Source organism: Rhinolophus sinicus, chromosome 14 (genome assembly GCF_057876585.1).
Source record: "Rhinolophus sinicus isolate RSI-liver-muscle chromosome 14, RSI-T2T, whole genome shotgun sequence".
Classification (NCBI taxonomy): domain Eukaryota; kingdom Metazoa; phylum Chordata; class Mammalia; order Chiroptera; family Rhinolophidae; genus Rhinolophus; species Rhinolophus sinicus.
This window is the reverse complement of record NC_142514.1, coordinates 48,144,686-48,166,129: the sequence shown is the minus strand read 5'-3', so window position 1 is coordinate 48,166,129 and position 21,444 is coordinate 48,144,686. Positions and strand designations below refer to the sequence as shown.

The following is a 21,444-nucleotide window of genomic DNA, read 5'->3' as shown; positions in this document are numbered from 1 at the left end:
ACTATTTCTTGGTGTCCACACATGTCCTATGGTTTCTTACCTCGGTGTTCATTTTAATCTCTCTATCTAAAATCCCACAATCTTTCCCTGTATCCATCTGTTGAAATATAATTCATCAAATATTTAAATATTCCTCCAACTCTACGAAGCTTGCTGTCAGTCCCTACAAGCTTTGGTAAGTGCAGAACTCAAGAATGGAGGCCAGTCCCTCCTCTCTCCATGCTTTTCCCTTGCTGGAACTAAGTGAGAGAGACCTCTAGAGACTCATTCATCGATCCTGGAAAGTCCTGACATCCACCCTCACTGAATGCTTCCTAAGGAGATCAAATCTGCAGGCCTGCACTAGTGCTATCATGGAGTTGAGAAAGATGAGGAAGAATATACACCCTAAAGTTACAGTGACAAGTGACCTTTTTCTGGACAAGAGATTTCTGAACATGGAAAGCCCACTGAAGTGCCTGGCCACCAAGGCTTAAAGAGACTATGGTAGAGTGTGCTATGAAGAAAAGATGGGAACCCTCTGCCTTATGCTCTAAGCCTCTCAGAAGGTGCTGGGAGGATCTGGCAGGTGCTCAGGAATTCCTGTGACGGGACATCTATCCAGAGAAGGGAGATGCAGAACTCAAGGAAGATTTGACTTCCCCAATCTGAAGGGGTCCTTGGGGATAAAGGGGAAGAGGCATAAAGCTGCACACTATCCGAGAGGACCATGCACAGCACCCATGTGGACATCCCCCCATATTACCAGGGGCCACCAGGATCCGTGAGAGCCAGGATGGACTACAATGACAGCAGACGCACTTTCTAGCATCACCAGCATGAAACCAGTTACACTACAAGATCTGTTTCCTTATTCCTTCATTCTGCCCACTTTTCCCCAAACCAAAAGAGCTTAACCTTGAAGAGTAAAGTGGCCAAAGATACCTTTGAGGCAGACCATGCCGCCCTGCTACAATGAAGTCATGGTTATATCTCCACCCAACACTAGAGGAGGAGGGAGCTTTGATTCAGATATCAGAGTGATGTTTTAAACTAAACTAAGTTAACCAAAAATGCCTAGGAAGCTATAGAATCTATCCAAGGTGTTGTGAAGAGGCTAACGGGACTCGCATAGCAAGTTAGACTTGAAAAAATAAAAGACTTTCATATTTATACTACAATGGATGTACGTTTCTCAACAAATCATTTATGATGTTTACAACTGTGGAAATAAGTACATCATATAAGCTCACTTCTAAAAACTGCTGAAGATACTATGTTGGATGTTACATCAAATGATATTATCCAGAGAAGGAGAAATTGCCTGCAATACTAATTGAAAACAATGTCATGTCATAGAAACCCAGAGCACAGAAATGTTAGGTGGAGAGAACTCAAGGAAGATTTGACTTCCCCAATCTGAAGGGGTCTTTGGGGATAAAAGGGGCTAGGCAGAACTCTCCACCACAGTTCAAATTCAACAGCTGGGACTGTTTATGGTTATCACTTTGTATGTCCAACCACAGCCCACTGAAGTAATGCAAACTTCAACAAAACTACTCCTGACAGAGCTGCTTTACAAACCATTTTCACCTTAAAATTCCTTCATAATTCTGTAATAAAAACAACTGGTCCATTCATCTATGTATTATTTCTGGAAAATTGTCCAACTGGTCACACCATCCTTCTTATGAGCAAAGAAACAGAAAAGAATGTCCTGTCTTTCCCCTCCTTCTTTCCATCCCCCGTTTTTAGTTATTACTCTTTCAAGTGATGTGGTTGGCGGAGGGGGGAAAAAAACTACATACTACAGCCTTTTGGGTTTGGTCACTAGACAGTCTTGGAACAAAACTCCTGTCATAGAAGAAATCATGAAAAACCCAGTTGAATTTTTGTTTTGTTTTGTTTGCATTTTTTTGTAATTTCTAATCCAATACAAAATGAATTTGTAAACCATTTTTGGCTGCCAAGTTCATAGTAATGAGTAAACCAGTTTAAATGGAAAGTTTCCATTTGCCAAGAAGAACACAAAGATTCCAGCTCTGAGAACACAATTCTTCTATAATAGTAGAACCATCATCAAGGCAATGCCATACTCCTAAGTGTACTACTTTTATTCTTCAAAAATGTATTTGTGTGAGGGGTTCACTTCATCGACTGTGTAGATGACTGACCACTGTGCTGTACACCTGAAGCTGAAGTAGAATAGTATCGAATGTCTACTATAATTAAATATATATATACATATATACATATATATATATATATATATATATATATATATATATATATATGTTTATATATACATGTGGTCTTGGAGTGCAAAGTACAGCATAGGGAATATAGTCAATGGTACTATGACAGCTATATAGAATGTCAAAGGGGTAGTAGACTTGGGGGGGTTATCACTTTGTGAGGGGTGTAAATGTCTAATCATTATGTTGTTTTGTACACTGGAGACTAATATTAAAAAAATTAAAAGGAAAGCATTTGTGTTTGGACCACCTGGATAAATTGTAGGCTACCTGAAAGCACAGAAAACTTTTTCCTTCTCAAATTGGTTACCCCCTACAGCACCAGTGCAATCATTAGTATCCAATAAATGCTCTTACACTGTTGACTGCTTTTGCTACCTCGCCCACAAGGCTTAAGTCCATCTTTATAAAGCAATCTATGAACGCCAGATGTCAGGCACTTCAGATGTACCAAGTATTATGATTATATATTGAAGACATGTGGATAAGAAATGTTTGAGATAAATGCAATTTGATGGTACTTTGTTTCCTTCAAGATCAAATACAAGGTAAAAAAAAAACAGAAAAAAATTAAGGACCTGAAACTTAAATAAAATAATCTAACTAAGCCATACACTCATATTAGCCCATATGGCAACTTCACTACCAGAAATGTCTATAATTGTCTTATTCCCATCTAGAAACAGGCAAGTAATACTCAATTTCACCAAGCAAGTATATGTAAAGATATGCCATTTTTAGAATTATATTTAACTGAAAGGAAATTTTAAATTACAGCTTCAAAAAATATATATCATTATCCTTTAAAAAATTGGAAGAATAATATGTTTGGGTGCAAAACTTCTTTTTTGCAAATGAAAGAAAAAAAGCAGACTTTGAAAAAATACATCCTGTCTTTCCTCATTTACTGATTAAAACATAATACAACAAAGTGATTAAATGTAAGTATTTTCTAATGAACTTTCAGCCTTGTTTCTCAGATGAAGAAACTCCAGTTTAGATATACTAATGAACATGCTCTGAAGTCAGATATCTAGGAAGCGGAAAAACTAAGTTTAAAATATATCAAGTTTCTTAAGTGTTAACATGGGGTGCCTCTCATAGCTGCTCGATGGCTTTAGTAGTGGGAAATTTCATGGGCTCTCTTAATAGCTGTACCTTGGGGAAGGAAAGGGCAAAGTTTCCCATACAGGAATTAGAGTATCTAGCCTCCAAAGGGTGAAGCCAAATACTGAAGGAGAAGCTAGCAAATGAATCTGTTGAAACTATCATCCTTAGGGATTTTCCTCACACCATCCTAAGAGGTCTGAGTATGTTTCTAGTGTGTACGAAGCTGGGCCTTCTCAGCCTCACTCTTTCTTTTTTTTTTTTTTGAGTTTCAGATGTACAAAGCAATGTAATAGACATTTTCACCCCTCACAAAGTGATAACCACCCCCAATCTACTACCCCTTTGATATAGATATATAGATATATTAAATATATATATATATATTTATATATATTTATATATATATTAAATATATATATATATTTCATTATAGTTGACATTCAATATTATTCAACTTCAGCTTCAGGTATATAGTGCAGTGGTCAGGCATCTACACAGTCTATGAAGTGATCCCCCCGATAAGTCCAGTGCCCATCAGCACCCTATGTAACCTTTATAGAAGGTGAAGGGATTAGAAGTACAAATCAGCAGTTACAATATAGTCATGGCGATATGAAATACAGTTTGGGGAATGTATTCAGCCTCACTCTTGCTGGTGACTACGTGTAATATACCTCAAACATCACCTCATCGCTTCATATTCATAATCCCTCAGTGTATCCCAGGGGCTTCAGAATAAATCCATAATAGCTTAACATGACGGATAAGGTCTTTTAAGAAATGGCCTCCATCTGAATCTCCAGTCTCATCTTTCTCCTCTCTGTTATCCGTACACTTCCTAGGGATCTAATAATTTCCCCACCAATTATGCACTTTCGAACACCCTGTGCTCCAGGTGTACTGGACAACATGCTGTTTCCCAAGCATGCCCTTCGCCAGTGTCTTTACTCCTGCTGCTCCCTCTCTGCTCGTCTCCACTATTGTTAAATCCCACCAGAGTCATAGTTCCACACCTGTCACAAAGCCTTTTCTTGATTGTGCCCTGTGATTCCCTTCCCCATGGGTGACAGAGAAGTCCTCTTCTTCGGAAGCTGCATGGCACTTCAGAGTAAATTTTGATACAATATATGTTGTGCTAAGTTTTAGTTGTTTATATATTGCATCACTCAATTAGCCTTGAGACCACTGAGACCACCTTATAGGTCAGCTTACAGGAACTCTTCTGTTTTCCCATGTACCTTTATCGTATCTGAAAATACTGGATCATAATACTGTCATTATTTGTTTCTGTGTCTATTTCCTACACTACAACAGTCCTTAATGTTGAGAGACCATATATTATTTATCAGTACATTTTGTGCCTGGCATATAGTCAGTACTCAATAAATGTGTCTTGTATGAATGGATTAATACAACACCTTAAAAATACCTCCTTAATACATCAGCTAGAACTAATCATCTATCTCACTTATAGCAGTATAGTCTTAAATATAGCTTCCCTCCAATTTTCCATGGCGTGGGGTTCATCTCCATGACTACAATGAAATTAAAGATTAGGTTGTCTTCCTAATTAGATAACTGGTTTTTTAAAGAAAGATATTGGTATGCCCTTCACTATTCCCTTTTGTTAAAACAGTTCAGAATATATAATGATTATCAATAAATTTTCATTAGCTGCTTGATGGGTTATTCGACTAGGTTAGGAAACAGAGAATAACCCGAAATGGGATTTCTCTTGCACAATAATGAGCTGAAAAGCATATTTCCTAATTTTAATCTACTGAATAGAATTTTTGCACACTAAAGACTATTTTCTAAAGTAAAAAAAACTCTAGAGATAATTTACAACAGAAATTAAACTTGGGGGCAGAGAGAATAGACTCCTGAGAACCTATGGAAGTTTGGATCCTCTCCAAGTAAAAATATGTATTCTCAAACATCCCTACATCATTTTGCATACCGTTCAAAGTCATTCAAAGCCTCCCTTAAGGTCATTTGTGACTTTAGGTTAAAAACCCATTTCCTTGGCCCTCATGTTAAAGATGAAAAGTCTCAGATTCAAAGATAGTAGGCTACTTACTTAAAATCACACAGGTATCTTACCCCAGACTCCTGCTCTTTCTACTATATTAAGTGTTAATATAAATAGAAATGTTTAACATTACAAACTCTAACTGCAGTGCTATTATTTGAATAGGGTTCAATAATTTGCATCCCAACAAATCCGAGAGATCTTATGCCTGTGTTTTCTTCCATTTACAAAATTTCTGAGAAGCCCAAACGTGACTCAACTTAGTGATTCCAAAATCTTAATTTTTCAGTGTTCCAACAAATATTCAACAAGCAGATACTGAGTAATTTTTATGTGTGGAGCTCTGTGCTAGGTGCTAAAAGTGCAGAGATGAATAATACCTATACAAAGAACAAAGGCGAGTCATTTCTTCTGTCTTTGAAGATGGGAAGTTTGTCTTCATCCAGTACCCAGTGCAGGGCTCGTAACTAATAAGTACTCCTAAGGTATCTATCTAAAACAATGTAGGAGATGGTTCATGACCTCAAATACCTCATATTTTCTGGAAACCTTTTTTTTTAATTGTTATTTCTATTTTCCCAAGCTATATCACGGACCTGTTGCTTTGTTTAGTTTTTAGTATTGTTAATGTTTATCATAATACAGAAAAATACTAATGACAAATCAACTAAACTTTTAAGAGGTTATAATAAAAGTACAACTATTCATTTTATTAAAATCATGACATTTTAATGTCTAAAGTAAATCATTTTTTTAATCCAATTAGATTTTTTTTTGCATCAAGTTTAAAACCTATATATTTTTTTAACTTTCATTCTTTTAAGTAATTATTTTAAAGTGCTACACAGTACATAGCTTCTTGGTCTGATCTGTATTTATTTTGAGGAATTTACATTTATTGGCTTGTATTACAACTTTTACATACTTTCCACGGTTATTCAGTTGACCTTTCAACAACATGGGTTTGAACTGGGTGGAACCATTTATACATGGATTATTTTCAATAAATACTGTAAAAGTATTGTCTCTTATGATTTTCTTAATAACATTTTCTTTTCTCTAGTTTATTGTAAGAATATAGTATATAATATATATATAACATATAAAATATGTGTTAATCAACTGTTTATGTTATTGGTAAGGCTTCCAGTCAGCAGTAGGCAACTAGGTAATAGTTAAGTTTTGGAGGAGTAAAAAGTTATGTTTGTGGATTTTCTACTGCGCAGAGGTCAGTTCCCCAAATGCCTGCATTGTTCAAGGGTTAACTGTATATGTAGTCATATTTAAACCACAATCCTTACTATGTTTTCTGAGGAATAATGTAGCTAACAACTGTTTTTTTATTGTAAATGGGATCGTTTTCTTTCTTTGTCGGACACCTTGTTGTTAGTGTACAGAAATGTTACTAATTTTTATGTTAATTTTGTATCCTGCAGCTTCATTGAACTCGTTCATTAGAGCTAACATTTTTGGTGGGGTCTTTATGCTTTTCCCTATATAAAAACATGTCATCTGCAAACAGAGACAATTTTACTTCTTCCTTTCCAATTCTGATGCCTTTTCTTTCTTTTTCTTTCCTGCTTGCTAGACTATTTATTAACTGAGTTTTAAAGACATGGTTAGATGTCACAGTTTAACTTTCTGTTAACTTTATCATCTTTTTTTCATGCACTGTAATGTGCACATATACTACCTTCACTTTGTTTATTTCTTTTATTTTCCTGCATTAAAATTACAGAAAAATATGCATCTTACATAATAACTTAGGCCAAATCTAGGAAAGCTGAAAGTTAAAAGTATAGGGATTTTAGGGTAGGGATTGTAACTTCAGCTATTATAATTATCTCCAAATCCTGAAGGACAGAGCAAATTTCCGTATCTTACATATGCCTACTACACAAGCCACTAGTTACAACTAGTTTTCAGAAATAAATTATTTTCCCTAGTACAACCTGATGAGACAAGGAAAGAGTTGACAGGAGTGGGCTTGTGAGCTGGCAGGATGGGACAGGCAAAGAGTTACAGGAGCCAGCTTGTGGGCTAACAGGAACAAGCTAAACATTAACCGCTTGGCTCTGAATCCCCTGACCAGCACTGCACCTGCAGGCTGCCAAGCACCTTACATTCATCATAGGTAGGAAGAGAATAGCCCCCAATCACAACAGCAACTCCCTACAAGCTGACATCCATCATAGATGGAAACAGAACAGTTCCCAGGAGAAAACAATTGTAACGGCAGCCCCCCTGCAAGCTGACAAGCACCCTACATCCTGCATGGAAAAATATAAAACCCCAGCAGTCCTTCTCATCGGTGCAGCTGTCCCCATTGGGCTCTGCCCTGGCAATACTACCTTAGCTAGTTCCAAACAGAACTCCCTTTCTCTCTCTTTTTGACTTTCAATGAATCTTCTCTTACTCTTGTAGAGTCTAATAAAATCTTTTACATTCTGCGAACGACCAGGGGTTAATTCTACACCAAGACACAACCTTTTTAAGTTCATCATCCAACACAATGAGATTCTACAAAGCATGTATTAGCTTCAAGGTCTTTTCTGGTTTCACATTTCTTCTGCTTGCACTTGTGATTTTTAAGCAACAGAAACCCAAGTGCTTATAAATCAGTAGAAATGATTAATATTAGAAGAGCTTTACGAAACATGCAGCAAAAGCAGGAATTGTTTTTCTGCCTTTCCTAATAAAGAAAAAGAAATTAAAGCAAGGCAATTAGAGTAAGCTGGTGTCGTCAAGTCATCTCCCAGAGCTAGATCAATCACTAGCTCTATCTGCTCTTGCAAAAAAATGGCTTAAAAAATTGCAACAATCTGGAGGAACAAGAATCAGAGGGACCAGAATGAAAGTTGTACAAAGAAAATTATTTCTAAATTAGACACCTTATTAAATCTTGAAAAGTGCATGTTTCTGCTGTAGCTTTTATTTCCACATAATCTCTAATGTCCTCTTGCACAACCAGCAGGCAATTAAATTCTTTGCCATTATGCACAATTTTTAATGATCTAAAGCACAAAATGGCAAAAATTATCAGTGAAATACCTTACCTGTTTCAAAAAACAATGTCAATTCTTAGGCACCTTAAATACAAATTACATTCAGAGGCTTCACTGGTTAGAGACACAGTTCTAATTTGAACAGAAAAAGAAATCAAGGAGGAAAAAACCCCTTTACACAACTAACTATGCATAGCTCACCTAGCTATGAAACTAAATATATATATATATATTTCATTTTTATGATGATGTTTTACATCCAAAGGAGGAAAAATACACCACAAAAGTGCAAAACATTATATGTGCTTAAAACAAAATCATATCCCAACAAGGTCGCCCGCCAGCTTTCATCGTACACTCTGGTGCTCAGGCTACTGCAGCAGTGAGGCTATTAGGGAGCATCTTTATCCCTGTGAACCAGGTGTGAGAAATATTAGTCCAGACGCCGTCCATTTAGAGGTGATACCTCTACGTACAGGGGTATTATTTGATGTAGTCTATAAAGAAAAAAGCAAAAAATTTTTGCTCTTCATGTCTTTAGGTCTAGAATATCTATCACCATGGTGGCTCCATGACAAATACCTGGTGCTCGTTGGTATATTCAAGTTAGAAAAGTAGACAATGAGCACCTTCAGCAATTGACCTCTCTCATATTGTGAGAGAATTATACTCAGAAAATATAAATGGAAAATTTAAAATGTGGAAATAAAAAAGGAAGTATTTTTCTGAGTTCTGGAATCCTCTTTTAGAATCAGCATTTTTTTACTGCTTCAAGCCTGATGAGGACTCTAAATAAAGCAAAGAGTCTCTCTTATAAGAAGAGAGAACAGAGATTGGATGGTCAGCGTGTTCCTTTGCTTCCATAAAGACCCACACTCTGTCTGTCTACAGATAACCCTTTAGGCAGCATGGTCTAAAATATACAGTAAGAGAAAAGTAATCTTTCGGGTAATGATAGAGCTAGAGATGGAGATGGAGAGACATACGAGATACAAAAATTATAAGAATATAGTGTAAGTATGTTACTCAGTATAAGCACAGAATGCTAGAGCAATAAGAAGCCTTAGTGACCATCTGGTCTAACCACTTCACTTACATGTAAGGAAAATGAGACCCAGGGAGGGTAACTGTCTAGTAGAAGGATTACTGACTAATAAACAAAAGAATGTAGCTCCTGTTAGCTACCCAACTGTCAAAAAGGATTAAAAAGGGGCCACATACTAAACCTCACAAGCTCAGGGAAGGGCTGCATGGCAGGCCTTACAAACTAACTAAAGGGGGTCATGGCCGGTAGTCACATCTTGGGCCTGTAGCTTCCTTGATAAAGGTCAATCTTTATCTTATGTGAGCCTATCTATTGTATATTTTTCAGCTAAGATAACATGCCCTTGGAAATTCAGAGTAATTCCTTCTTGTGGAACCCCCAGGGCACAACCCACCACACCAGAACAGGAAACTACAGAATCCCTCATTGTTGTTCTTGCCCCCTGATTACCTTCTCTATGTGCTGTAAAATGGTAACTATTAACTATCCTGTATCCACCAATGTAAAAGAAGTATCTGTCTCTCCAACTTACTTTTTATCCAATTCCAGAGATTTCCCTGCTTTGCTTTCTCCCGCCTCTTGATCTACCACCAATGGATTTCATGTAACCCTCCTCCTTTGATTCTAATGTACAAAATAAGTTGCAAAACAGCCATTTTCCAGAGCATTTTCTCAATCCATTGAGATTTTGCTTCCTGGCAGTTGTCGTCAGTTTGGCTCAAATAAAGTCTTATAAGTTTTCTCTTAGGCTGGATGTTTTTTTCCTCTGACACTAACAAAGTATGTATCCTTATGGAGTTAAAATTCTAGTCAGAGAGAGATACAGTGATCACAGTAGTATGCTGGTAAATGTTTAACAAGCAATTCTCCTGAGAAAGGCTCTGATTTTTAGTGTTTGATGACTTTTTTTGGTATAAATACGCCCACCGTGGCTGATTGCAAGCTGCATCACTGACAGTAAAGTTGAGGGTGATGCTCAGTAGCACACTATTGTACATTTTCACCATACAGATATGATAGATGTAAATAACCTGAAGAGCATGAGTAATAATAAAATGTAGCAAAGTCATTATGAAGTGATGAGTTTGAGTATTATTACCTTGCTTTAAAATTTACCTAACTGTAAGTTTACATCTTTGAATTTTTAATAATGTCTGTGATTAATAACTGGGTTCAAAAATTCCTGAAATTTTACAATCCGGTTCTCTTGGCTCAGTACAAGCTGGATACAACACACAAATGGAGGGAGAGAGAGAGAGACAGGGACAGGGACAGGCAGTGGGAGAGGCTTTTAATATAAAGAAGTGATAAATTAGGAAAATGAAAATAAGGGAGGGAAAGAGGTAAAGAATAATAGAACAACCAAAATGTCCTTCGATAGATGAATGGATAAAGAAGTTGTGGTATATATTCACAATGGAATACTATTCGGCGGTAAGAAAAGATGAAATAGTACCATTTGTGACAACATGGATGGCTCTTGAGATTATAACGCTAAGTGAAATAAGTCAGACAGAAAAAATAGAGAACCATATGATTTTACTGATATGTGGTATATAAAACTGAAAATGACAAAAGAACAAGACAAACAAATGAAGGAACAAAAACTCATAGACATAGACAATAGTTTAGGGGTTACCAGAGGGTAAGTGGGGAGGGGGGTGGGAGATGAGGGTAAAGGGGTTCAAATATATGGTGATGGAAGGAGAACTGACTCTGGGTGGTGAACATACAATGTGAGATACAGATAATGTATTACAGAATGAAATCTATGTAGCTTAACTAACAATTGTCACCCCAATAAACTTTAATTAAAAAAAAAAAAAGATGTCAATGATTGGAAGCAGTCCATTCATGCTCCCACCAGCTCATTAAAAAAAAAGAATAATAGAGAAGGTTGTCCATTGGAAGAGGCCTAAGAATCATAAACTCCAGGGCTAGAAATGGCCAGTCAATAACAAGACGTCTCCTACCACATACCTGCCTAATATAACCAATCAATGCTTTAACATTTCCTACTATGATGACACTCACTACTTCAGTAAAACATTCTGTCTTTGGATATTTTTGACAAAAAAAAAAAAACTTCCTTTTCTTGAGCTAAAATCTATCTTCCTGTAGTTGTTAAATTAAGCTTTGTGAAGACTTAGGAATTCAACAAATGAGCCCCAAGGATCTCAGAGGCCTCAAAGTCTGGTGCAGGGAGAGATGGGAAGGCTGGCCAGAGGAAGCCAATCCAGCTTCTGCTTTTGACACAGTAGTTGCACAATTTATTTCTTTATATGTTGGGAATCTCTGTAAGTGTGTATTTGAGGAAATATTTTTATAGTTAAAATCTGGTTGAAACCCACTTCCATAATTATATGTATTTATTACTTATACATTACTTATTATATATACTTAATTATGTACTTCTACCAATTTATAAAAGCTCACAATGATGCTTATCGTTCTTTCAGTAAGGACAGGCTAGATTATGCAACAGTAACAAATGATCCCTAATGTCTAAGTGGTTAATATGACACAAGTTTATTTCTTACTCATGCAAATTACTCCAAGTCCAGGTGACGTTGCTCAATTTTGCTCACCTTCGTTCATCATAGAAAGTCATAAGGTTACATTAACTTCAAAGAAGAAGCAGAGAAGGACATATCCTGAGCTCAGAAGGAGTAGAACTGAAAATATTATTGAGTAGCATGAATGTCTACTACAATTTTCTATGTAATTCTATATTATTTATACACACCTAATAACCTTAGCTAGGAATATATACAATTAGAGCTTTAAAAGAACCACATGAAATGCTGATATGATCATTGCCTGCGCTCTTTACTCCCTATTGAAAACCATTGATTGAAGAAGAAGAAGACGTACCTTTTCACCATATCTGAATTTGACCTTCAACACTTTCAAAGAGGTTATTGGTGACTATAAGAAGTGGAACTTAAATTAATGTTGCCATCTGGAAACAAAACCTCCAGAAAAAAACCACAAATGGCAAAATTGGTTCTCAGTAGAAACAACCCTCTCCAAAAGATATATACCTGAGTCCATTTGGGGACTTCCAAGTCCAAGCAAAATAACTAGTGTGCAAAGCTAGGAAAATATGTCTGAATACAAAAGAAAGAAAAAGCATTAACGTGTAGCTTGTTAAGTTTTATTCTTGTTGTAAGAGCAAGAGTGACATTCTTTCCAGGTCTCCACGTTTCCAGATGAAACCAAAAGTTACTCTCACATTTATTATATACAGACAAATGCTAGGATGCTACAATATTTCCCTCTCCCTCTTCCTCTTGACTTTTACGCTAAGTATTCCCAACTGTTCTGCCTCTATTTGGGGGGTAGTAGAAGCTTCTTAACCTTACATTCTAGTATAACCTTCCAGAACAAGGACTGGTAAACTACACGCCATGGACAGAACCTACACCTTGTTTTTGTGACCCAAGAGCTAGAAATGGCATTTACATTTTGAAAAGGTTATTAAAAACAAAAACAAACAAAAATATGCAACAGTGACCATATATGGCCTGCAAAGTCTAAATTATTAACTATCTAGATCATTACAGAAAAAGTCTGCTTACTCCTGCTCTAGAATAAAAAGCCCCATATTCATTGTATTTTTATGGTTCAAGTTCAATGATTCCATGAAACTCCATCAGGAAGTTAGGAAGCATGGACAGAAAAACAAGTCTTATACTACTAAGATTATTTTGCAAGGAAGCATCAAAGGACATCTGAATATAAGCTCCCATAAGGCACCTTTTCCAAAGAAGTCTCATGAATTTCTAGGAAATGTGGACTTTGAAAAGGAAAGTTCTCCTATTTATGAAGAGTTTGTTAAAACTCCCTCGAGAGGCAACATTAGCAATTCTTCTGTAAACCAGGTATTCATCCATGGAGATGAGTACAGAATATTTTATGATAATCCAGATGTAAAATATGATGGAATTTTAATGTGAGTCAGATTTCCATAAAGATGATAATATCATCACTGTAAGAGTATTCACAACCAGTGCCAGAAAGATGTCATACACAAAGAGAATGAATAAGAAGTTATTATAAAATCTCAGGAAAAGAAAACTAAGGGAAAGTCTCTTGAAGCTGACTTCAGCACAGATAACAGAAACCTCACTGAAAGGCTGTTGGAACTATAGATAGATTAGACGAGATAGATGATAGGTAGGTAGGTAGATAGACAGACAGACAGACAGACAGACAGACAGACAGATAGATAGATAGAGATATTTTCAAAAAATTTATAGAGAAAATTACAGATGGAAGATTATAGAGAAAGATTATAATTAAGGAAATTATAGAGAAAATTACAGACTCTTTCAACATGTGACTCTATCAATTAGGATATATTCAGCTTCCAATAACAGAAAATCCAGTGACTAGTAAAGATAAGACATTTACTGTTTACTCACACCTATACATGGGCGTTCATTCCATTGCTCAACAGTATCATCATGAAGCGGCATCTTTCCATCCTTGGGCGCCACCACCTCAGTGGGCTGGCTTTTTTATCTTGTAGTCACAAGATGACTGCTACTGTTCCATATATAGTATCATGTCACCAATATCCCAAGAAAGAAGGAAAGGGAAGAGACAATGCCAATGCATTCTCTTCATATGCCTGTCCCTTTCATTGAGAAGCAAATTATCTTTCTCAGAAGGTCCTCAATAGTCGTTACCTTAAGCCTTCTTAGCCAGAATTGGGTCAGATACAAGTATCTGGCTTTTTAACTTCTAGTGTAAAGGGATAAGAAATAAAAGGAGAAAGAGGTATGAAACATTTTGGGGTCACCAGCCAATCAGGTCTGCTACTGATCTAAATGATATTGGAGGATTTCATGAGAAAAATAATAACTACATTCTTCTACCATCACTATGAGAGATAGATAGGGTTCACTGTACCTTTGGTATCACCCAAAGTAACCATTCAAATGATCCGGGGTATCACTAAGAAGCTTGAATCAACTGGGCTTCTGAAAGCTGGTCCTCCTTATCGCCTGCACATAACAGCTCAATTCAGAGACCTAAGGAAGCAGCAGCAAAGCCATATTCAGGAAAATGCAAATTAAAATCCACAAAATCTACCAAGAAGGGTGTGCTATAAAATGAGATCGTAAAATGACAAGAATGGTTTTAAACAAGAGAATTTATTGGTGTGTGAATTGAATATATATGGAATATTTTTGTTGGAGAGTATATATTTTTTTCAATGACGTCATCTCTAAAAATATTTTTTAGAAAATTCATGTAGAAATGACTTTAAGAACCATTTATAACTCACATAAGACATCCAGTCTTATTCTTTTACATTTCTGTATAATTAATCCTTTAATTTTTGCACGTAGAGCCCTGTCAATAGTTTTATAAGCAATACTGCCTAGTTTACTTTAAAAATTTAATCACCAGATTTAATTCCTAATAGATTTAAAGTGCTTTCTTTTAGCAAACTCATATTAAAATATTTATTATTTCTCATTACTAAGAATTTTTTTTCAAAGTATCTTTGGTCTTAAGGGTATAGTTTATTGTGTAATTTTAAATATGTTTGCTTAAACAACAGCAACAATAAAGCCCATGGCCATCTTTTATCTTCACACCAAGCCTGTGAGAGATACTCTAGCTAGGAAAAAGCATATACACCACTCAGAAAATTTAGTTCTTAGCTTGGAGGAGGTGACTGGTTTAACACACAGAGAAAAAAATACTAAATCATGAGACTTGAGTTCTAGTTCTATTCCACAGTTTCTTTCATTCATTCACAAAAAATTACCATCACATAGTATATAAAAGGCACTGAGATGGAGGTGGAGAAAATGAAGGATCGTACATTCATGGATTCACTGCCTAGCAAAGACAACTATAAAACCAGGTAGAAAGTGGCAAGTAGGATAAGGAAAATGTAAATAATTAATTCCAAAACATTAACAACAGTGGAGCTCATTGGTGACCAAGCATGGAAGGAAGAAATTGTGGTGCTCATAATTGACATTAACGAGATATTAGGATCTACAGCAAAAGGTGTGTGATGAAACGACAGGGACTCAACAGTAGAGATGTAGGTATTAATAAAAAATCACAAGAAATCAGACTTTATTTGCAAGCAAAGGAGAGTCATCGACAGTTTCTTGTAAAGGAGTTTAGAGAATCAGTCAGAACTGGAGTGCAGGAAAAAGGGCCTGGTCAGATGAATTGGCGGTGAGGAAACCAAAGGCTCAGAGACCAGTGAGTAGAGTACTGCAAATCAATGAGATGCTGAGGCGATGGGGCCTGAACAAGTACAGAGACAGTAGGAACAATGAGGAAGCACAAGAAGGAAGAAATGTAAAGGCCTTTACTCTCACCCTCGGCTGTTTTAGAATTACCTGTGGAATTTTTAAAATGCAGATGCACAGCAAAAGAGAGGAATATGAATTCTAAAGAAAATGAATCAAGAATGGTAAATATACTAAGAAAAGGTGCTCAGCCTCATTAGTTATCAGGGAAATGCAAATTAAAATCACTGTGAGATAACACTTTATAGCCTCCAGTAAGAAAACAAACCTTGAGCATTAAAAAGTGAACACAGAAATATGGAACAACGCAAATTCTCATGCAAGACTGTGGGAGTAAGTTGATACAGCCACTATCAGCAAAACCTTGGCATTATCTTGCAAAGTTGAAAACATAAATATATGGAATGCAAGGATACAATCCAGCAATTCCACTCCTAGGTACATGCCCTAGAGAAGCTGTTTAAGATGTCGACCTGACAAGAAAGAAAAAAAGAAAGAAAGAGAGAAAGAGACAAGAAAGAAAGAAAATCTAAATAACCACCCATGGGACAGTGAATAAATTAGGCTATAGTCGTAAATGCAGTACTACACTAAATAAATGAGCCACAGCTGTAGGCACCAGCATCGACGAATATCAAAATCATAAAGGAGAATAAAAAAGTCAAGCAAACAGATTACGTACAGTATGATGACATTTACATAAAGTTCAAACACGCAAAATTTTACTATTGTTTATGAAGGCACATATCTAATAAAACTATAATTAAATCTAAAGGCAAGGTAAATATAATATTCAGAATAGAAATTACCCTTGAAGGGAGGAGAAGAAAATGATAGACCAGGAGCAGAATAGTCCCCTCTTATCTGCGGGGCATATGCTCCAAGACCTCCAGTGGATGCCTGAAACCATGGCTAGTACCAAGCCTTATATAATGTTTTTTCCTACACACACACACCTATTTTTTTTTAAGGTGAACTCTTTTTTTGTTTTCAATTTTTACTGGGGAATATTGGGGAATAGTGTGTTTCTCCAGGACCCATCAACTCCAAGTCATTGTCGTCCTTCAATCTAGTTGTGGAGGGCACAGCTCAGCTCCAAGTCCAGTTGCCATTTTCAATCTTTAGTTGCAGGGGGCAGAGCCCACCATCCCATGAACTGGCAACTTTGTTGTTGAGAGCTCGTGCTCTAACCAACTGAGCCACCTGGCTGCCCCAATAAATTTTAATTATAAATTAGGCACAGTAAGAAATTAACCATAATAACTAATAATAAAATGTACTGCAATAAATGTTATGTGAATGTGGTCTCTCTCTCTCTCTCTCTGTCAGCAAACTGGCACAAATCTCTTCTTCACAATTTCACTGATAGAAGATTCATTCTTATATTAGATGTTAGCAACTGCAGCATATAATTTTTTTCACCCTTTTACTTAAAATGGTTCACTTTGTGGCTTCTCTTTTACATGTCAGAATTGCCAGCATCACTACTCTTGCACTTTGGGGTCATTGTAAAGTAAAATAAGAGTTACTTGAACACAAGCATGGTGATACCATGACAGTAGATCTAATAACTGAGACAGTTACTAAGTAAGTAAAGGTCAGGCCACGTATACAGCCTGGATATGCTGGACAAAGGGATGATTCCATTCCAGGTGGTCCAGAGCAGGACGGCTTGTGATTTCATCATTCTCATTCTCAGAATGGCACAATTCACAACTACAAACTGTTTATTTCTGGAATTTTCCATTTAATATTTTTAGTCCTCAGTTAACCATGGATAACTGAAACCTTGGAAAGTGAAACCACGAACTACTTTACACAAGAAACATCAGCTCTATTGGTAAACGGTCTGTTTTTTTTTGAACTGGGTGGTAGCTAAAGGAAGGCATTTATTGTATGTATACCTTAGTTTTGTATTTTATGTTGTATTTACTCTTCAATATCTATGAAACGTTCACAATACAAAATGCAGATGCTTACACCCCAACATATCCAGGGATGGGTTTCCAGAGTAGTATTCTTTAAAGGTTCCACGGGTGACTCTGATGCATGCCGGGAATGAGAACCACTGTACTAGGAAGGCAAAACTGGCAGGAGATCAACAATTTCAGGTTGTGAGAGAGGAGTATAACCTGACACTCAATTGTGAGCTTCTGTTTCTAGAAAGAGAAATGAGTACCTTTAACCAAAATAGGGAATTCAGAAGGAGAACTAGATTAGGGAGAAGAACTGCGGACAAGGTAAGTTTAAGGTACAAGTAGGACCAAGACCACTTGTTGAACATAATTGGATAAAGCAGTTAATTTTTCAGTTAATTTTTATTACATGTAGAACTTTTCTATCTGTCTAAAAACCAGGACTGGAGAAAGTAGATTTCTTTAGGAAGTAGTTTCCAGCCCCAAAAACTATTATATAGAATCTATGCTATCTTTCAAGAAACTGAGGCAAAAGAACTTGTTAAATTGCTTTTTTATTAAAGAGTTCTTCTTTTTTTTAATAAATTATAACAAGATGAGAACTTCCCAAAACTTCAATCTTTCTACCAAGGGGCATCCTGTGCTTATCTGCATTGGAAGGGAAAACTGATGCTATGGCAATTATTCTCCTACAACCTTAAACAAGAATAAAAAGGCTGATACACCACCTCATGCTTTCCAGGGCAGCATGAGCTGCATTCCCCGCGCCTGATCAGACTGTGGTAGAGTTGAGGGTCATCACTGGAGAACAAGTCCCCTGTCCCCTGTTCTACAGTCATTTCTCCTCAGTGGATTCACACAAGCTGTAGGGTTTGCAAATATGGTCAGCGTACCTGAAATTCTTTATTTTGATTCCAAGTAGTTCAACAGATTCTTAGACTCTGGGGAAAGAAATTTTCCCTGCTGGGGACCTCCGTGCATTGCTGTTAAGCCAGACTTATCTTATAGGGATATAAGCAAGTGTCCAATGATAAATCAGTGCTGATCAAATACTTTCTAACCTCACTTATCCTGCTCTTTCCTCAGAGCTAAAAGAGGATGAGGGAGTAATCATCACTGTAATTATTTCAATTAGTACATCATATGAGCTATCACTGATTGTCAATATCCACATGTATTATTATTTATTATACTAAAACATCGAGGTAAATATTATCCTCACTTTGCAGAGGAAGAAAATAGGAATCAGAGATTAATTCTATTTACCACGGTCTCACTGCTATCAAGGAGTAGAGGTGGAATTAAAACCTAAATCAAAGGAGTTAAATTATTTTTAAAACGCTTTAGATCCAACTTACTTAAAATCTGTGCTCCTACTCCGCCTCTAGGTCTCCTATAAATGTAGTCCTCACTGGCCCACTGAATCTCTTGTACTAATACACATTTCTGCCCACACGCAATCTGATCTCCTAAGTGAGAAAGCAATGCTTCAATGAATCTTTATGATGTCATATTTTATTTTAACCATAAATAAATAAAATTACTTGAATTTCAAAAGCTGCCTAGCCTACCTTACAACATGTGAAGCTCTCCTTTTTTGTCTGTAGTGAATTACTGAGATCGGTGCCAGTCATTCAAGGAGATTAATGTGATTATTCAGAGATAGAATCCATTCTTCCTTTTTAAAGATAGTTCCTTCTCTGTGTCTGAGAAAATGGAGAGCTAGCCCATGTGAATATACTGCAGACAGAAAAGCTCTCTATACCTTAAATATGGGATCTTAACTGTACTTCCACCCCAATCTCAGTTTCAGAATGCCCTGAAAGATAAATATGACCACTATCACTTTTACTTTTTAAAGTCTGATCAAATCTGTAAATATTTTTATGCCCCCTTGGCTCCAGTGAAGTATCTGACAGCAAAGACCTTTTCTAACAATCTTTTTTTTCCTAATTAATCTCTTGCTATGTTTGATACTGCCCTTACTCTTTTCCTTCTGATTTTTTTTTTTTCTTAACCTGACATCTCTGAAACTATACATTCCTGGCTTCATTCTACTTCTGGGGTCATCTTTCTCTAACTTCTTTCATTGTCACAGCAAATATTTCCCTGCTATTTATAGAATAATTAAAAACAAAGGAAATACAAGAGAGAGTGAGCAGAGATATTAGAGAAAGGCATATTACGTAGTAAGCATCTGAGACTAGGTAATGCAAATAGCAAAGTCATTCAGAATGGGCTCTGACATTAGACTAATCAAATCACAGCTCTGGCATGCCTACTAGCTTTGTGACATGCAGTCACTAAATACTGAGACCTACATGTACCAGGCATAGTAATAGGTGCTGAACAGGCAGCGGTAAACAAAACAATTAGGTTCCCTGTGGTAGATTATGTTAATGTTTGCCAAATATTTCATTTTTCCTCTCTGTGATGCCATCCCTATAGGAAGATTATAGATACCCATCCTTTTGTACTTAGGAGTGGTCACGTGACTTACTTTGGCCAATGAAACATTGACAGAAGTTCAAAAGCCATCATGCGGTTCTGTGTCCCTTTTCTTTCTGCTATGAAAACTGTCAATCTTCCAGATAAAGGCTATCCTGGCAGGCTGATCCCAGAGTGAAATCTAGGTGCAGCATAACAGCATCCAACTCACAAAGAACATGTAACATGAATAAGAAACAAACTATGTTGTGTTTAGTTTTGGAAGCCACTAAAATTTGGGGGCATTTTATTACTGCAGCATATCCTAGCCAATCTTAACTATTACTATTCCTTGCTTAACTGAGCTCACCGTCCAGTGGTAGGAACAGACATTAAGCAAATAACAACACAATAAGTAACACTGTCTCTAAGCTTCTATTTTGTCAGCTGCATAATAATATCCACCTTACAGATGTGTTGCAGGGAATTAAAAAAGACAATGTATCTAAAGTTCTTAGATTTTACACATATGAGTATTAAACATCTTTTATGTAACAAGCCCTTAGCAGGTTGAAGAAAATGTGGTCTGGCCTTTTATAGAGAAGACAGAAAAATAACCAAAAAATGACAGTTCCGTTCATGTGGTACTGGGAACACAAGAAAGGAACAGATTATTATACTAGGTAAAGCTGAGCTCATTAAAGAAAAAACAGAAGTTTTCTCCGAAGAAAGGGACAGTATCAAGAATGAAGGAAGGAAGAACAAAAGGCATGAGAAACAAAGAAAGTCATGAAAAAAGCACTGTAGGAAAATTACAAGTCATTTAAGCAAGTTAAAGGACAGGACACAAGTAGGAAAGAAACAAGACACTAGCGAAGGCATTTTAGGCAGAGTCTTGTGGAGGGAAGGCCTAGGATGCCAGGCCCAGAGTTTGGTTTTATCACACAGGAAGCTACTGAAGAATTTTAAATGGAAATAACTACAGCCAGATTTGCATTCCAGAAACATCCTCAGAAGGCAGCGCTGAGGGTGGAAGAGTCTAGAGCAGAAAATAGTTAGAAGGCAGCTGAGGCATTCTAAATGAGGTATGATGAGAGCAAAATCAATGGCAGTGACAACTGAGCAATGAATTTAGCTTTGTCTACTAGTAAATAAACCGAAGAGGCCCAGTATTTTTATCTGACAAGAGAAATCATGCAGGTTTATCTGGAGAAACATTTTCCTGAGGTATTAATCTTTTAAGAATGACAGTCGTATGTGGATCCTTATAAAATGTAAATCAAACAACACAATGGCATCATCTTCAATTACAATTTTGCAAAAGACGTACCTTTATAATATATATCTATATTATTGTGAGAGTATACGTTATACACATTTGATGTTGG

The 21,444-nt window shown here is 36.5% G+C and overlaps 1 protein-coding gene across 6 annotated transcripts in view; it reads right to left on the bottom strand.

The window, feature by feature from the left end:
* PDE4B (phosphodiesterase 4B) overlaps positions 1–21,444 on the bottom strand; it is a 565,055-nt gene that overhangs the window by 440,449 nt on the left and 103,162 nt on the right. For 2 of the 6 annotated variants that reach the window (XM_074334881.2, XM_074334880.2), the window contains exon 2: positions 14,344–14,465. The exons of the other annotated variants lie outside the window; for them this stretch is intronic. The gene's annotated coding sequence lies outside the window, so the exon portion shown is untranslated. The remainder of the gene's footprint in view (positions 1–14,343; positions 14,466–21,444) is intronic. 6 annotated transcript variants of the gene reach the window in all.